The following is a 16,907-nucleotide window of genomic DNA, read 5'->3' on the forward strand; positions in this document are numbered from 1 at the left end:
ACAATGCAACCAAGTAAATCTATGTCCAATGAGTGTGTTTTGTTCCAGCTTTGTAAGAAGACCATGTCACAGACCCCTTTTCTGTGTAACTGAGTTTGTGGTGCTGGAAGTATGACATGTTTGTAGAGGCTATTGAAGAATATATATGTGCACCCTTAAAAAGTTCATTAATGTGTTACATATAAATGGCAGCTTATGAACAATGACCATTGCAGCTGTTTAACATACACGCATAATTCAGGTAAGTTTCAAGCCCCAGTGGAGTTTTGACACTAGTATGCGACCATGGAACCTATATACCTGCAAAAATGAATATTGTCAAATTTCTGCTGGTCTTGCAGAAGGTCATGGCTTTGAATTACCATGGCACCTTCCCAGTATAAGTGGGTGATGTTGCAAAGGTGGCCAAATGGCTTGGGTTTTGTGGGTGCCTGTACAAATGTGATACAGATCACTAATGTATGAAGGTTGTGTTATGGTTTCTTTGGTACTCGTCAGGGGCAGGTCCTCCCTTAGAGTGGAGGAGCATTGCGCCCCTGCCAGCAGCGACAACTGCAAACCTTTTACTAAAAAATGTAATAAACTATGTTTATAATCAATTTTTTGTAAAAAGAGAGAGGCCACGGGGGCGACGAGCAGAAAGGGGGAGTGCACAGCACTCCCCCTCAGAGCGCATGCATGTTTGGCAACCGTCTCTGGCTGGTCAAACACACATGCGCACAGGGTTCTCTCCAGCCCAGCAACACAGTTGTCGGTCTAGGGGAGCCTGCACAGGTCCCCAGTCTGCCTGGGAGTACCCTGGCTGAGTGCTCCCAGCCAATCCTGGTGCTGCTCTGAGCGGCTGGGAGCCTGTGCCTGCCTGCAGCCAGCCATAGGAGAGGAGTGGGACGCAGCATGGCAGCGAGAAGGGAAGTGTTGATTTAGTTATTTTTGTATTCATTTAATTTTTATTTTCCTATCCCCTTCACAGCACCCCACCCTTTTTGCGTGCCACAAGCCACCGCTGGTCCTAGGTATAAGTTGTTGGGTTCCCTGAGTGTATGAACTTTAAATGTTAGGGATTCTTGGATTCCATGTACATGTGGTTGTGGTTTAGAGTTCTAGCAAGTCGTAATAAGAGTGGCAGTGGTATCTGAGTGTATGGTGACCCTATAATAGGTATTTTGTGGTCAAGTAATGCAATTCCCCGGGTGTGGGAAGGTCCTACGAATGCGATGGGTTCTGCAGTTGCCTGTGTATTTTTTCACCTGGATTTATGTTAACCTAATGTGTGTGTGTGTGTGTGTATGTATGTCTTGTGCGTGCATACACACGTGTGTGTTGGTTGCATGTGTGTGTGAATGTATTTTTGCATTTCTGCATGTGTGATTGTGTCTGCGTCTGTGTGTTTATTCTTGACAACAATATAAATGTACCTGTATATACATAATACCATGAGTTATATGTACCTTTTAGTGTGTGAACTTGGTGATCCATTTAAATAAACAAGATATAAGATCTGCAATGACAGAGGTAGATGACACAGATCTTAGGACAAAACTGAAAGAAAAGTTAGAAACGAAGAAACTAAATTATTGGAGCAGTTGAAATCTTTACATGGTCCATTGTGTTATTCAGGTAATGTAGTGAATCCTAGTTCATTTTAATGGGATAACAGGAGTTAGCTTAGCCTCTGGCTTGCAGACTCGTGCCCCCATCACCTAGTGACTTTTAACCTACTTAGCTTGCTCTGTCTTAGCCCATTTAATTATTTAATTCTTCTAAGATGCCTGCCTTGTTTATAGTTAGGCCACTTGTTATGCTTTGCATTATCAGTGTCACTGTGCTAAGGCGTCAAAATCAAGCAACAAAGACAAACAAACAGTAGGTGTTCACACTTAGAGATTTTCCCTCTCTATACTTTCGAGGGATTGTTTATATTAATTGCCGTTCCAAGCATGTCTGTTATCTATTGTTTGGGAACACACCTACGTCAGGGGTCCTTGTAGATCTGTATAAATACATCGCACTTTAGACAGATAATCAGATGGATTCCGATTGGAGGGCATCGCCACCATCGCTGATATCGATGCTGCACGTCATCTTGATGCTGACCCAGTCTTCGTGTCCCTACGGAGTCAAAGATAGAGACCTCATTCCAAGATAACGAGGGTTGGGGGCTCCTCTCATGGACATGGTATTGGCAGATTAGGTTTAGCAAACCCAGCTCTCCTTTAGGTAGGAGGTTAGGCCTCTCACATTAGGGTATTAGGGCATATTACATCTCGTATGTCTTTCTTATGCATTGCAAGATTTTGGGGGTCTTTGTAATAATGACTCTCGTCTTTACAATTATGTTCCTCGCATTATTCATTATCCTAATCATTGCAGCCCATGCAGCATACCGCAAATTGCAGTTATGTTAAACAAAAACTATTGAAACTTTACTGCATCTTTGTCATTGCCTGTGTTTGTATGAGACATGAAATATCTGTGAGAAAGGGGTAATTTCTGTTTAACCACGACACTCCCTGAGATGTCTTATTCTTGAGTCCATGCATAAAGGCTGCCACAAATCACCTTTTACAATTGTGTTTCTTGTGAGGTGCTGCTAGTGAGCCTCTAAGGTTGGGACAACGGTTGTGACTTGTTGTAGGACAGGCATAGATGCCTACAAACAAAAGTACTGTCATTCTTTAACCAATAGTCTTGCCTAGAGCAAGAGTCAGAACTACGACAGTAAGGCATATCAATATCCATTTCCATATGTAACCTTGCTTGTGGCCTGGGTTGAAATTGGCAACTTTTCAATCTCAGCATTTGGACCAAAGTGCATTTAGTATATTGAGAGTAGATGCTACCAAGGCCAATTATTGTTTCAATTTTGCCCCTGACAAGCAACTAGCCATTCACTTGCACATTAGGCCCAGCTTCTGGGAAAGTGCTACACATTCTCGAGGGGTCATGAGAGCAGCCCTTTAATGGCAATCCATGTATTATACATGTTTTACACCTTTTTCAGTCAACGTTTGATAAACAAGTGACTCTAGCACATATTGTATGCTGGAAACACAAAGAACTGGAAACCCAGTACCTCCTACTTAAAACTGAATTCATTGATGTACTTTGAGTAACAACACATTCAGCAGATTGCTGGCTAGTTGTTACATACAGGTGGAGTCCATACCTTTTGTGGATCATCTACCACTACTGTATACTCTTACAATATATGTGCCAGTGGCTATGTTCATCGCCAGAGGTTGTCTACAGTTTTGTGATCTCCAAATGAGGAGCTTTGCGATTGGGTTATTAGGGACCAGTTCAATGGCAGTGGCGATGGCTGGCCATTTTAACATGGTGAAAGGAAATACAATAAATGCTAGGAATGGGTTGGGGTTGGGCTGCATACCTTAACACCAACGCACGAGCATGTCTGGACTTTACAGAAGTGCCTTATGATCGTTGGCTAGTTTACACTTGTGAGTGGCCTTGACTCACCCCACAGACACCAGATGTCACATCAGATACACAAAAAACGGACGCCCGGAATACCACCCATTTCTCTGTGTCGATCAAGCATATGGGATGGGTTTAGTCAGACACAAGATATGCCCACTATCCTCGCCTTGCAAACTGCATATTTTTTAACGGGGCTGACTGTCTCAGATTCCCCTCGGTGCAGATCATTGCACTGTCTCATTAGATATAAGATGGACTTCAGTAACCAAGCACACTGAAATATTTTGATCGCCAGCCCATAGGCCTAGCATATAAGCTCCATGAGTTTGCCACCTCCCTGAAGCATGTGTAATCTATTGTTTATAGAGCGATGGTGATTAGTAGGTGAGTAGTAATAACGTGGTCAGAAACAGCAACAAGAAAGCTCGTTTTAGTTCACCTAATCACCTTTAAATAGCACAAATTGTTCAATTTGTCATCAAGTAATTGAATCTAGTTTTTTACCTAATATTACACCAAAGATTTGAGCACTAGGAACTCTGGTAAAGAATGCACAAGCAAATGTATACCAAATAATACATTCAATGTTGTGTACATCCCAGAGATTCAAGCATATTCGCACATATTCGTAATACTTTGCTATTGAGAATGTGTTTCTTTTAATGTACAGCGCCTCCTAAAGTTATCTTAAATTGCAGTTTACTGGAATCGTTATCAAGCGATTGGAATAAATACGTCTGTATCCCGTTAGACATGTCTATATTGAAACAAAGCTTCAGCAAATTCATCCCCTGAAATAATACAGGCACCTGTTTGTGCGCTAGCCGAGGCGCTCATTGCGTTCACACACACTTTTTAAACAAACGATGGGATTTGGTAAAGAGAAGGTTTCGATGGAAATGTTACTTTGACACCTTCTACGCCAAATACGTATTTATTGTTAATAAAGTATTTGAAAACAAAATACAATTCTTGACAGTGTAGCCTGTCAATGGTAGTATGCCCACCTTCCTCATAATGGCTAAGACGGTGCCCTGGCGGTAAGGCCCCATCTAATTTCAATTTTGTTAGCAATTAAACGTCTGTATCAACATAAATATTAATTGAAGGTTGAATCAGTAACAGCACATAAGTTCCCAAAAACTCCAAGGGATTCAGGGCCATATTTATACTTTTTGACGCAAAACTGCGCTGACGCAGTTTTGCGTCAAAAAAATTAGCGCCGGCTAACGCCATTCTGAAGCACCATGCGGGCGCCGTATTTAATCAATGACGTTAGCCGGCGTTAGCCGCCGGCGCTGCCTGGTGTGCGTGGGAAAAAACGACGTACACCAGGCAGCGCCGGCGTAGTGGGATATGGAGCTTGGGCGCCAAAGAATGGGGCAAGTCAGGCTGAGGCAAATTTTTTGCCTCAACCCGATTTGCGCCATTTTTTTCGACTCCCAACCCCCATAGAAATGACTCCTGTCTTAGCAAAGACAGGAGTCATGCCCCCTTGCCCAATGGCCATGCCCAGGGGACTTCTGTCCCCTGGGCATGGTCATTGGGCATAGTGGCATGTAGGGGGGCACAAATCAGGCCCCCCTATGCCACAAAAAAAAATTTAAAAAATGACTTACCTGAACTTACCTTAATGTCCCTGGGATGGGTCCCTCCAGCCTTGGGTGTCCTCCTGGGTTGGGCAAGGGTGACAGGGGGTGTCCCTGGGGGAATGGGAGGGCACCTCTGGGCTCCTTCAGAGCCCACAGGTCCCTTAACGCCTGCCTTTTCCAGGTGCAAAAAAACAGCGCAAAAGCGGCCGTACGTCATTTTTTTGGACCCGCCCACTCCCGGGCGTGAATTTTGCCCGGGAGTGTAAATACGGCGCACATGCCTCGGAGTCACTTTTTTAGACGGGAACGCCTACCTTGCATATCATTAACGCAAAGTAGGTGTCCACGCTAAAAAATTACGCAAACTCCATGGACTTTGGCGCTAGACACGTCTAACGCCAAAGTATAAATATGGAGTTAGTTTTGCGTCAGAATTGCGTAAAAAAAAACGACGCAATTCCGGCGCAAACGGAGTATAAATATGCCCCTCAATATCGCGAGGGGTAATGGAAGTCCAAGATGAATTGTTACGACGTGAAGGTGGAAGGTACTTTACACCACATAAACATATTATGTAATGAAAAGCCACTATTATTCTACGTGTATGAGACGGACTTCATATTCGAGTGTTCCCTCATGTTCTTAAACACTTCCACCATTCTTTCTGGTCTTTGCTCCTCAAACCAACGTCAGCACTTTTGTGAATCACAACTCAGCCATTCATTCTTCTGTGTTGATATGTGGCTTACTGCTAAGTATAGATCACAGCTTTTAATCCAGCACATAATGACAATTCAGTTTCTCTTCTCAAATGTATTATTTTCACAACTGAAATGAGCAGTCAAATTCCGCATTTTCTATCATGTTCAGTGATAATCATTGTTGTTTACAGTTAATTAACTAACATATTCCTATGTATATTGTAATGATAGTTGCATTCAACACACATCCTCCCTACATAGATATTCCATCTGCAGTGGCATTATCAGGGCCTGGTGACATTTACAGACGTCTTGACCTTGGGTAGCAGCCGAACCCCTTGATACCAGCTCTGCTTTTTATGATTATCTGAATGTTGATTATGCCAGATAATACTGTTGTTTTCCTGAAAATAATTGGCTGCCTTGATGACCATCACGGAACCCTGAAGCTGTGCAGACACATATCCTGAGCACGTTGTGACATAGAGATACATGTCCACCAGCCAATTAATACTATTGATGTCACTGGGGCAAAAAACATGCCACAGACAGTCTAAACAAAGTGTAAGGAGATGGACAATGTCATTTTACAGAGCCGTAGAGGATTATCGACCCCCTCGCCATTATAAATAATTCCTGCCTGAAAAAGGAGATAGGCATAGGAGATCAGAGAATAACAGAATAGAGGATGTGTATATTAATTCTAGGAGATAAGATTCAGAACGAAAGCAATGGGAAGTGTTGTGATTATCCAAATCTATTCCCGGCCCTGACATGCTGCTTAGCAAAAGCTGTGCTGCTTAGTCAGAAGATTCATGCATTGAAGTAATAGAAAGGAAAACACATAGGGAGGAGGTTTAACAAATTCCACCCTGCTTTCAGCACTTTACATTTTATGAATAATCTTTTGATATTTAAATGACACAATCAATTTCAGAGCGTGTAAGGCACTCTGCAAACTGTGTGAAGCAAATAAGGAGGGACACCTGTTCGCTGCAGAATGGCTGCGAAAACATCAAGCGTCCATATCCAGGAGAAGTAATCCCTAGAGCCGACACGCAACATCAAAATGTCTGCTGGATGCAGTCGTGGCATGTTCTTCTGGACGTGCTAACAGACAAACATAGCCGCTAAGAAACAGAGGAGCATATTTATACTCCGTTTGCGCCGAATTAGCGTCGTTTTTTTCGACGCAAATTCGGTGCAAAACTAACGCCATATTTATACTTTGGCGTTAGACGCGTCTAGCGCCAAAGTAGGAGTAAAGAGCGTCATTTTTTTGCGTGAACGCCTTCCTTGCGTTAATGAGATGCAAGGAAGGCGTTCCCGTCTAAAAAAATGACGGCGACGCAAATGCGTCGTATTTATACTCCCGGGCAAAAATCACGCCCGGGAGTGGTCGGGTCAAAAAACCCCACATTTGCGCCACTTTTTAACGCCTGGGTCAGGGTATGCGTTAAGGGGCCTGTGGGCTCAAAATGAGCACACAGGTGCCCTCCCATGCCCCCAAGGACCCCCCCTGCCACCCTTGCCCACCCCAGGAGGACACCCAAAGCTGGAGGGACCCACCCCAGGGACATTCAGGTAAGTTCAGGTAAGTATAATTTTTTTTTTTTTTAATATTTTTTTTTTGGCATAGGGGGGCCTGATTTGTGCCCCCCTACATGCCACAATGCCCAATGACCATGCCCAGGGGACATAAGTCCCCTGGGCATGGCCATTGGGCAAGGGGGCATGACTCCTGTCTTTACTAAGACAGGAGTCATGTAAATGGCGTCTGGGCGTCGTTTCAAATGGCGCAAATCGGGTTAAGACGATTTTTTAGCGTCAACCTGACTTGCGCTTATAAGACGCCCTAACGCCATTTTTCCCAACGCCGGCGCTGCCTGGTGTACGTGGTTTTTTTCCACGCACACCAGGCAGCGCCGGTCTGCTTGCGCCGGCTAACGCCATTCAATAAATACGGCGCCCGCATGGTGCTTCAGAATGGCGTTAGCCGGCGCAAATTTTTTTTACGCTAAACTGCGTTAGCGCAGTTTAGCGTCAAAAAGTATAAATACGGGCCAGAGTCTATTAAAATAAGGCAACAATACGGCACTAAAGCACTTAGGCCCGTATTTATACTTTTTTTAGCGCCGCATTTGCGCCGCTTTTTGACGCAAAACGGCGCAAACCTACAAAATACAATGGGGCATATTTATACTCCGTTTGCGCCGAATTTGCGTCGTTTTTTTTTACGCAAAATCGACGCAAAACTAACTCCATATTTATACTTTGGCGTTAGACGCATCTAGCGCCAAAGTTCATGGAGTCAGCGTCATTTTTTGGCGTGAACACCTTCCTTGTGTTAATGAGATGCAAGGTAGGCGTTCCCGTCTTAAAAAATGACTCCCAGGCATGTGCGTGGTATTTATACTCCCGGGCAAAAATGACGCCCAGGAGTGGGCGGGGCAAAAAACCCCGCATTTGCGCCTCTTTTTAACGCCTGGGTCAGGGCAGGCGTTAAGGGACCTGTGGGCTCAGAATGAGCCCAGAGGTGCCCTCACCTGCCCCCAGGGACACCCCCTGCCACCCTTGCCCACCCCAGGAGGACACCCAAGGATGGAGGGACCCATCCCAGGGAAGAAAAGGTAAGTTGTGGTAAGTATTTTTTTTAAAAAAAATTGTGGCACAGGGGGGCCTGATTTGTGCCCCCCTACATGCCACTATGCCCAATGACCATGCCCAGGGGACATAAGTCACCTGGGCATGGCCATTGGGCAAGGGGGCATGACTCCTGTCTTTGCTAAGACAGGAGTCATGTTAATGGCGACTGGGCGCCCAAAAAAAATGGCGCAAATCGGGTTAAGACGATTTTTTTGCCTCAGCCTGACTTGCCCCATTTTGGGACGCCCAAACGCCATTTTTCCCTACGCCGATGCTGCCTGGTGTACGTCGTTTTTTTTCACGCACACCTGGCAGCGCCGGTCGGCTAACGCCGGCTAACGCCATTCAATAAATACGGCGCCCGCATGGCGCTTCAGAATGGCGTTAGCCGGCGCTAATTTTTTTGGCGCAAAACTGCGTTAGCGCAGTTTTGCGTCAAAAAGTATAAATATGGCCCAATGGCATTTTGCAAGTTTGCGCCGTTTTTACGGTAAAAAAAAACAACGCAAATGCGACGCAAAAAAAGTATAAATAAGGGCCTTAGAGCTTCTAGTGTGATCACCTCTTACCATGTAATTAAGACCACCATTTTGAGCACTTGAGTACAGTGCGATGCCCTAATGCATTCTGTGTGTTGCAGTCTTGTTTTGCTTCCATTAAACTTCTTTAACTAACATACCTGCAATTAATGATTATTCAGTGAAATGTCAGGAATGGAGACATTGTCCATAATGGCCTGGTGTGAGGTGATAACCCAAGAAGCGGCAGAATAGCCACAGGTACAAGAAGCTGGTAAAGTGGACACATGCAGATATTGTTAGGATCACAGTGAGGGAAAAGGAGCAAGCACTATTCTTAACATCCTTTCTGATAGATTACTTGTTCATAGTATCAGAGTTTGCAGTTTGTTCCGATGATATTTTTGAACGTGAACCTCTCTGCAGGGTCCCCCCAATAGTTTTTACCATCTCCCCTCCAGTTTTGCTGAATTCGCTTTTTGTTTAAGACTTTACCTCTGCAAACTAATACTAAAGTGTAGGTGTTCACTCCCTAAAAATGGTCAAATTGGCTTACACCTGATTGCCATATTTAATTAACTTATTGGTCCTATTAAAATGGTGTACTCTATACCCAGGGCTGGTATATTATTAAATGCTATAAGTGGGCACCCGGCAGCACTTATTGTGCCATCCTCTCACATAACCCTTAAAATGTCTCAGGCCTGTCACTGCAGCCTGTATGCCATTTTAAAAGGTCAATTCAGCCTGACAAAATAAACCCCTTGCCTAACCCACAACTACCTTCTTAATACATATAAAACACACCTAAGTAGACATTAAAGAGCCCATAGGCCACGGTGCACCATACTTAAAATGTTGGACATCTATTTTTAAGGTTTACATGCCCTGGGAGTGAAAAACACCCAAATTTGTTTTTCACTATTGTGAACCCTACCCTTCCCAAAATATAACGTTGGGTTATCTTATGTTTAATGAGTGATACCTTTTGTTTGGGACCAGATAGACATGTTATGTTTGGTATCAAGGGAATTGTGATTGAAAACACTCTTTAAAAGTAAAGTTAGATTTTAAGTTACAGTTATGAAAATGTGCTTTTAAAAAGCTGGCATTTTCTGTCCTGACCATCAGGTGTCTGTAGTCTATCTCTGTGTCACAAGAGTAGGTGCAATTGGTAGTTGGCCCCCCAGACCACCACACAGTTGAAGGACTCAGGGCCTGATTACAACTTTGGAGGAAGGTGTTAATCCGTCCCAAATGTGATGGATATACCACCAGCCGTATTACGAGTCCATAATATCCTATGGAACTTGTAAAACGGCTGATGGTATATCTGTCACATTTGGGACGGATTAACACCTCCTCCAAAGTTGTAATCAGGCCCTCAGTGTTGTCAGGATTTGAGCTTCTCCTGGATGAAAAGGAGAAGTCCTGAAGTTCCGAGTTCTTCACGCAAACGAACCGATTCAAGGCAAGAACTTGCTGTCAGTGCTGACCACCAATGCAGTGCTCCAGTGAACCTGACTCTTCTCATTAACAGCATCAACAGCCTGGGGTGACTGCCAACATGTATGTCCAGCAACAACCATTGGCGATGCCCAACAGGATCTTTGCCCTGCAGTGATGACCATCTGTGACATCTGGCCTGGTCTTCATGCTACAGCAATGCCTATCTGCAACACTATCTCTGCTTCTCACGGCCACCTCCACTGGACTTTTCGAGCTGGACTTTGAAAAGGTAACTTGATCCCAGTTTCCCACCTAAAGTTGATTTTAGTTGGCCTCAACTTATGGCTTTCACCTGATGTTGCACAACCCGATAAACACTAGTGGTGGTTTGCGCTTTTAGGCACCATACTTTCCGTAAATCTTTGAAATTGCATGTTCCCAATTCTATTGATTGGATTTTTGTTTTGATGTCAAATAAATTATCAATCTTTACTTTATTTTTCTAAATTGGTGTAGAACTATTCTTGTATTGTATTTTCCGTTTATTACAGTTTGTTTGCTGCATATTTTCTTAACTCACGGTCTCTAAGTTAAGCCCGAAGGCTTTTATGACGAGCTGCCAGAGGGTTTAGCAAAGGTAAATTTAGTGACTTTTTATGGGTGATGCTGACAAGAATTGTGGCTGTAGCTTGAGCAAGGACACACACCCTCCTCAACATACAACCCAATTTCTCATATATAGTCATTCCAAATTGTTTTTATCGCTCACAAAAGTTTCTTTTTTTCATTTTACAGGTTGCATTATAAAAAGTGCTATATCGTTTATCTAACTAAAAGCACATTTCAGAGAATTTGGCGAACATGCACTTTTTTTCAAATGCTTACAATTTCTCCCAAAGGACGTATTTTTCAGTATAATGCTGCATCATATAACCTGGAAGATGGCCTTCCATACTTAAAGCACTGACTTTATCCGTTTTGTGCTATCTGTTGTAATCCAACCACCTAAGAACACTTCTTGGCACACATAGCGTAGTATGCATAATATTATATCTCTCAACATTTATGCATCTTGTCCTGTTTACAATCATAAAAAGATACTGTGCACTACTTATGAAGAACAACCAGGCTTATGCGGCTTGAACTGTTGAAGTAAATGTAGAAACATATTTCTAGGTCTGGCATTCAGCGCTATTCATCCATTAGTCAGATGTTGCGGCATTCACATTTTTCTTCCACTCTACAGCATACAGCATGGGGCAATGAGTCAGCTTTCTCTCTTAATCAATCAATCAATCAATCAATCAATTTGTATAGCACAGCTAATCATCGGAGAGGGTATCCAGGCACTTACAGGGTCTGAGGAACTCAGTTGAATAGCCAGGTCTTGATAGTTTTTCAGAATTTCAGTAGAGAGGGGTTGGTCCGGAGCTGCAGGCGGAGGCCATTCCATGTCTTCACTGCGAGGTAGAAGAAGGAGTGCCCTTCATTTGTGCTTCTGTTTATACAGTGAGTGTGGGTGAGTAAGAGAACATAGAATGTAGTTTTCTGGATGCTTGGTGAAAGTTCAGACAGTGATTGATGTATGTCAGTCCTAGGATGTGTAGGAGATTGTAGGTGTGGGTCAGCAATTTGAATTATATTCTCTTCTGTACTGGGAGCCTGTAGGAGGATGGCCTGGCTTATAGTGGGTACCTTGTGGTACTTACACCCTGTGCCAGGTCCAGTTATCCCTATTAGTAGAATAGAGGTGTTTCTAGCAGCTTAGGCTGATAGAAGGTAGCTATGGCAAAGCTTAGGCTGAACTAGGAGACATGCAAAGCTCCTACTATACCACTTAAATCATATAGCACAACATCATAAGGAAACACAACACACAGAGTTACTAAAAATAAAGGTACTTTATTTTTATGACAATGTGCCACAAGTATCTCAGTGAGTACCCTCAGTAAGAAGGTAAGTAATATACACAAGTTATATGTACACAAACCCAAAACAGGTAAGTAAGAGTAAGAAAAGTAATGCAACCAGTGTAGAATTACAATAGGATGCAATAGGTGAACATAGGTCTAGGGGCAACACAAACCATATACTCCAAAAGTGGAATGCGAATCACGAATGGACCCCAGACCTATGGGAGCTTGTAGAGGGTCGCTGGGACTGTAAGAAAATAGTCAGGGTGTCCAAGATACCTCACCCCAAGACCCTGAAAAGTAGGAGTAAAGTACACCTACTACCCCAAAAGGACACAATATTCGTGATAGGGGGATTCTGCAAGAACCACAAACACCAGCAAAGCACTGAAGAAGGATTCCTGGACCTGAGGACCTGCAAGGCAAGGGGACCAAGTCCAAGAGTCGCAATAGTGTTCGGGGGGGCAGGAGCCCAGGAAACCCTGGATGAAGGTGCAATGAAGCTGCCTCCGGACGGAAGAAGCTTAGGATTCTGCAACAATGAAGAGAGATAGGAACTTCTCCTTTAGATGGAAGATGTCCCATAGCGTGCTGAAGGTTGCAGAAGTGTTCCCATGCAGAAATACCGCAAACTAGCCTTGCTAGCTGCAAGGGTCGCAGTAGAGGTTTTTGGGTGCTGCTGGGGACCAGGAAAGACCAGGATATCACACCTTGGAGGTGGAGACAGAGGGGGCGCTCAACAACTCAGAGAGCCCCCACAAAAGCAGGCAGCACCCGCAGCAGTACCAGAGCAGGCACTTAGAAGATTTGTGAACCGGAGCTGGCTCAGAGTCACAAAGGAGGGTCCCATGATGTCGGAGTCCACCTCAGAGGGTTGAGCACTGCAGGATGGAGTGCTGGGGACCCAGGCTAGGCTGTGCACAAAAGAATCCTTGGAGGAGTGCACAGAAGCCGGAGCAGCTGCAAATCACTCAGAACACAGGTTTGCAGTCTAGCGTGGGGAGCCAAGGACTTACCTCCACCAAACTTGGATTGAAGGATCACTGGACTGTGGGAATCACTTGGATAGAGTTCCTATGTTCCAGGGACCACGCTTGCCAGGATGAGAGGGGACCCAGAGGACTGGTGATGCAGTCTTTTGGTGCCTGCGTTAGCAGGGGGAAGATTCCGTCGACCCACGGGAGATTTGTTCTTGGCTTCCAGTGCAGGGTGAAGGTAGGTGACCCCCAGAGCATGCACCACCAGGAGACAGTCGAGAAAGCTGACAGGATTAGACGCTACAATGTTGCTGGTAGTCATCTTACCACTTTGTTGCGGTTTTGCAGGCGTCCTGGAGCAGTCGGCGGTCGATCCTTGGTAGAAGTCGAAGAGGGAAGTGCAGAGGAACTCAGGTGAGCTCTTGCATTCGTTATCTGAAGAATACCCCAGAGGAGAGACCCTAAATAGCCAGAAAAGGAGGTTTGGCTACCAAGAAAGGAGGATTAGCTACCAAGAAAGGTAAGAGCCTATCAGAGAGGGTCTCTGACATCACCTGCTGGCACTGGCCACTCAGAGCAGTCCAGTGTGCCCCCAACACCTCTGAATACAAGATGGCAGGGGTCTGGGACACACTGGAGGAGCTCTAGGCACCTCCCCTGGGAGATTCAAAAGGCCAGGGCACTCGTATGAAATAAGATAAGAGGCTGTGCAGTTAGGTTCTTAGCTTAATTATCCCAAAGAACTGTTTTGTTTATAGATCGCACTGCAAAAGATTTTGGATCCATACGTGCTGACTTATGAGTACTCCCTCACGAAGACTCGGGGATTATAGTGTTTTGCCCCGTCACGTGATTCCCACTACTCTTTCTCTATTGATCGTACATTATCTTGAAGAGTTTTACTTGATTAGGATAAGCCATTTATTCATGTTAACACCTTACTTATACTGTGCCCTGAGGAAGTCAATGAGATTAATTTCTCGGAGACAAAACACATGTTGGCTTTTGGATGTTGTTGTGATGACCACATATGGAATCTTTCTGATGTGATGAACATGTATGAAAACCTCGCACAAGAATAAAGACACTGAACTTTAACTCTGTTTGGATTATATATTGATTCTCCGAAGACCAAGAACCTAACTGCACAGACTCTTATCTTATTTCATACGAGTGCCCTGGCCTTTTGAATCAGTTTGGTTTTTCCTATTGGAGAAACACTGGAGGTGCTGGGAGGACCCTCTGTTCGGGAGCACCGTATTTACTATCTATTGTTAAAGAAATGTTTTGATGAAATTCTGTTAGCACCTATCCCTATAATTTTCCCCCCTTTTCTTCACAACCTTCCCTGGGAGGTACTGGTCAGGGGAGTGGTCACTCCCCTTTCCTTTTTCCAGTTTTGTGCCAGAGCAGGGCTGGGGGATCCCTGAACTGGTGTAGACTGGCTTATGCAGAGATGGGCACTATCTGTGCCCATCAAAGCATTTCCAGAGGCTGGGGGAGGCTACTCCTCCCCATCCCTTCACACCTATTTCCAAAGGGAGAGGGTGTAACACCCTCTCTCAGAGGAAATCCTTTGTTCTGCCTTCCTGGGGCTGGGCTGCCTAGACCCCAGGAGGGCAGAATCCTGCCTGAGGGGTTGGCAGCAGCTGCAGTGGAAACCCCGGAAATGCAGTTTGGCAGTACCCAGGTGCTGTGCTAGAGACCCGGGGGATCATGGAATTGTCCCCCCAAAACCAGAATGGTATTGGCGCGACATTTCCATGATCTTAGACATGTTACATGGCCATGTTCGGAGTTACCATTGAGACGCTATACATAGGTAGTGACCCATGTATAGTGCACGCTTGTAATGGTGTCCCCACACTCACAAAGTCTGGGGAATTTGCCCTGAACGATGTGGGGGCACCTTGGCTAGTGCCAGGGTGCCCACACACTAAGGAACTTGCCACCGCACCTTCAGAAGGTGAAGGTTAGACATATAGGTGACTTATAAGTTACTTATGTGCAGTGAAAAATGGCTGTGAAATAACGTGGACGTTATTTCACTCAGGCTGCAGTGGCAGGCCTGTGTAAGAATTATCTGAGCTCCCTATGGGTGGCAAAAGAAATGCTGCAGCCCATAGGGATCACCTGGAACCCCAATTCCCTGGGTACCTAAGTACCAAATACAAGGGAATTATATGGGTGTACCAGTGTGCCAATGAGAATTGGTGAATTTAGTCACTAGCCTGCAGTGACAAATTTAGAAAGCAGAGAGAGCATAAACACTGAGGTTCTGGTTAGCAGAGCCTCAGTGATACAGTTAGGCACCACACAGGGAACACATATAGGCCACAAACTTATGGACACTGGGGTCCTGGCTAGCAGGATCCCAGTGACACATAACAAACACACTGACAACATAGGGTTTTCACTATGAGCACTGGGCCCTGGCTAGCAGGATTCCAGTGGGACAGTGAAAACACATACTCACAAACAGGCCAAAAGTGGGGTAACAAGGCTAGAAAGAGGCTACCTTCCTACAGAGACAGTGGAGTTCCTTGAGGTGAGGGGTGAAATAGGTCCATCAGGGGAGGGGAGACAAGTCCAGCTGCGTCATTCTAAAAGGTCTGTAGACTCTGGAGAATATGTGCAGTGATCCCTCAGTAGAGAGCATCGCCGTAGTCTCATCTGCTGTACAGGAGGAGTAACTTAATGATCTTTCATAGCCATAGATGATACCATGCTCTCTTCAGCAATTGGATAACTTCACTTTAAGCGACAAAATTCTGTCCTTTCACAAGGAGCACATGCACACACAAAGTAATTCCCTTCTGAAGGGACTACTGTGGCAATGTATGCTTTTTGAGACCAAAAAAGTTTGTTTTTCACCATTTCTTAGATTGATGAAAACCAATCAGTTTCCTAAAAAATAAAGTTTTAGAAACATTATGACAAAACAAAACAAGCAATGACAAATTCATCTTTTGGCTTTGCCAATGCCTTTTCTCAATAGCATTTCATCACAATATAATTTCAAAAATATTATGAATGATAAATATCGTGTCAAACAAATTGTAATGTCAACACTTCGTGGGGCTGAATATAAGATTACAATTTTTTAGTCTTTATGTCATTTGTATCAGTTTTTGTGTTATAAATTACTATTTTCATTTTAAGTATGTTGAATTTTTTTAATGTGATACTTCTTTTTTCCAACCTTGATCTATTTATCTATTTTAAGTTATTCTTATATTATGACCTTTTTTAGTGGGTGGTTAGGAATTTATGGGTAATAAGGAGGGAAGCTTTTAAAATATTTGTAAAATATTTTTAATGCTTTTCATATGTTTCATACATTTTAATTAATTAATTAGATAATTCATTATGAACATTTGTTTTCAGTTACTTATTTGATCATTTTGAAAATCTGGTGATACGTTATTTCTATTTGTTAATTGTTTAATTAAATATGTTACTATGGTAATATTATTATTAATATTATTATTATTGTGTTTAGTAATTTTTGTATAATAATTACTTTTTTATTGGTATTACATTTTAAAATAATGGGTATTGATATGTTTTATGGTATTATTTTATTTTTATTTTGATGGTTGTTGGGAATTTTAGGGTAATAGGTAGGAAATATATCAGACCTAATTTTTATTTTGCATCAAATTATATAAGT

General features: G+C 43.7%; 1 protein-coding gene across 3 annotated transcripts in view; it reads right to left on the bottom strand.

Moving 5' to 3' along the window:
* The window catches only part of GRID1 (glutamate ionotropic receptor delta type subunit 1), a 2,731,706-nt gene that overhangs the window by 1,608,236 nt on the left and 1,106,563 nt on the right, over positions 1-16,907 (bottom strand). The window lies entirely within an intron of this gene.

This window comes from Pleurodeles waltl, chromosome 6 (assembly GCF_031143425.1).
Source record: "Pleurodeles waltl isolate 20211129_DDA chromosome 6, aPleWal1.hap1.20221129, whole genome shotgun sequence".
Lineage (NCBI taxonomy): Eukaryota > Metazoa > Chordata > Amphibia > Caudata > Salamandridae > Pleurodeles > Pleurodeles waltl.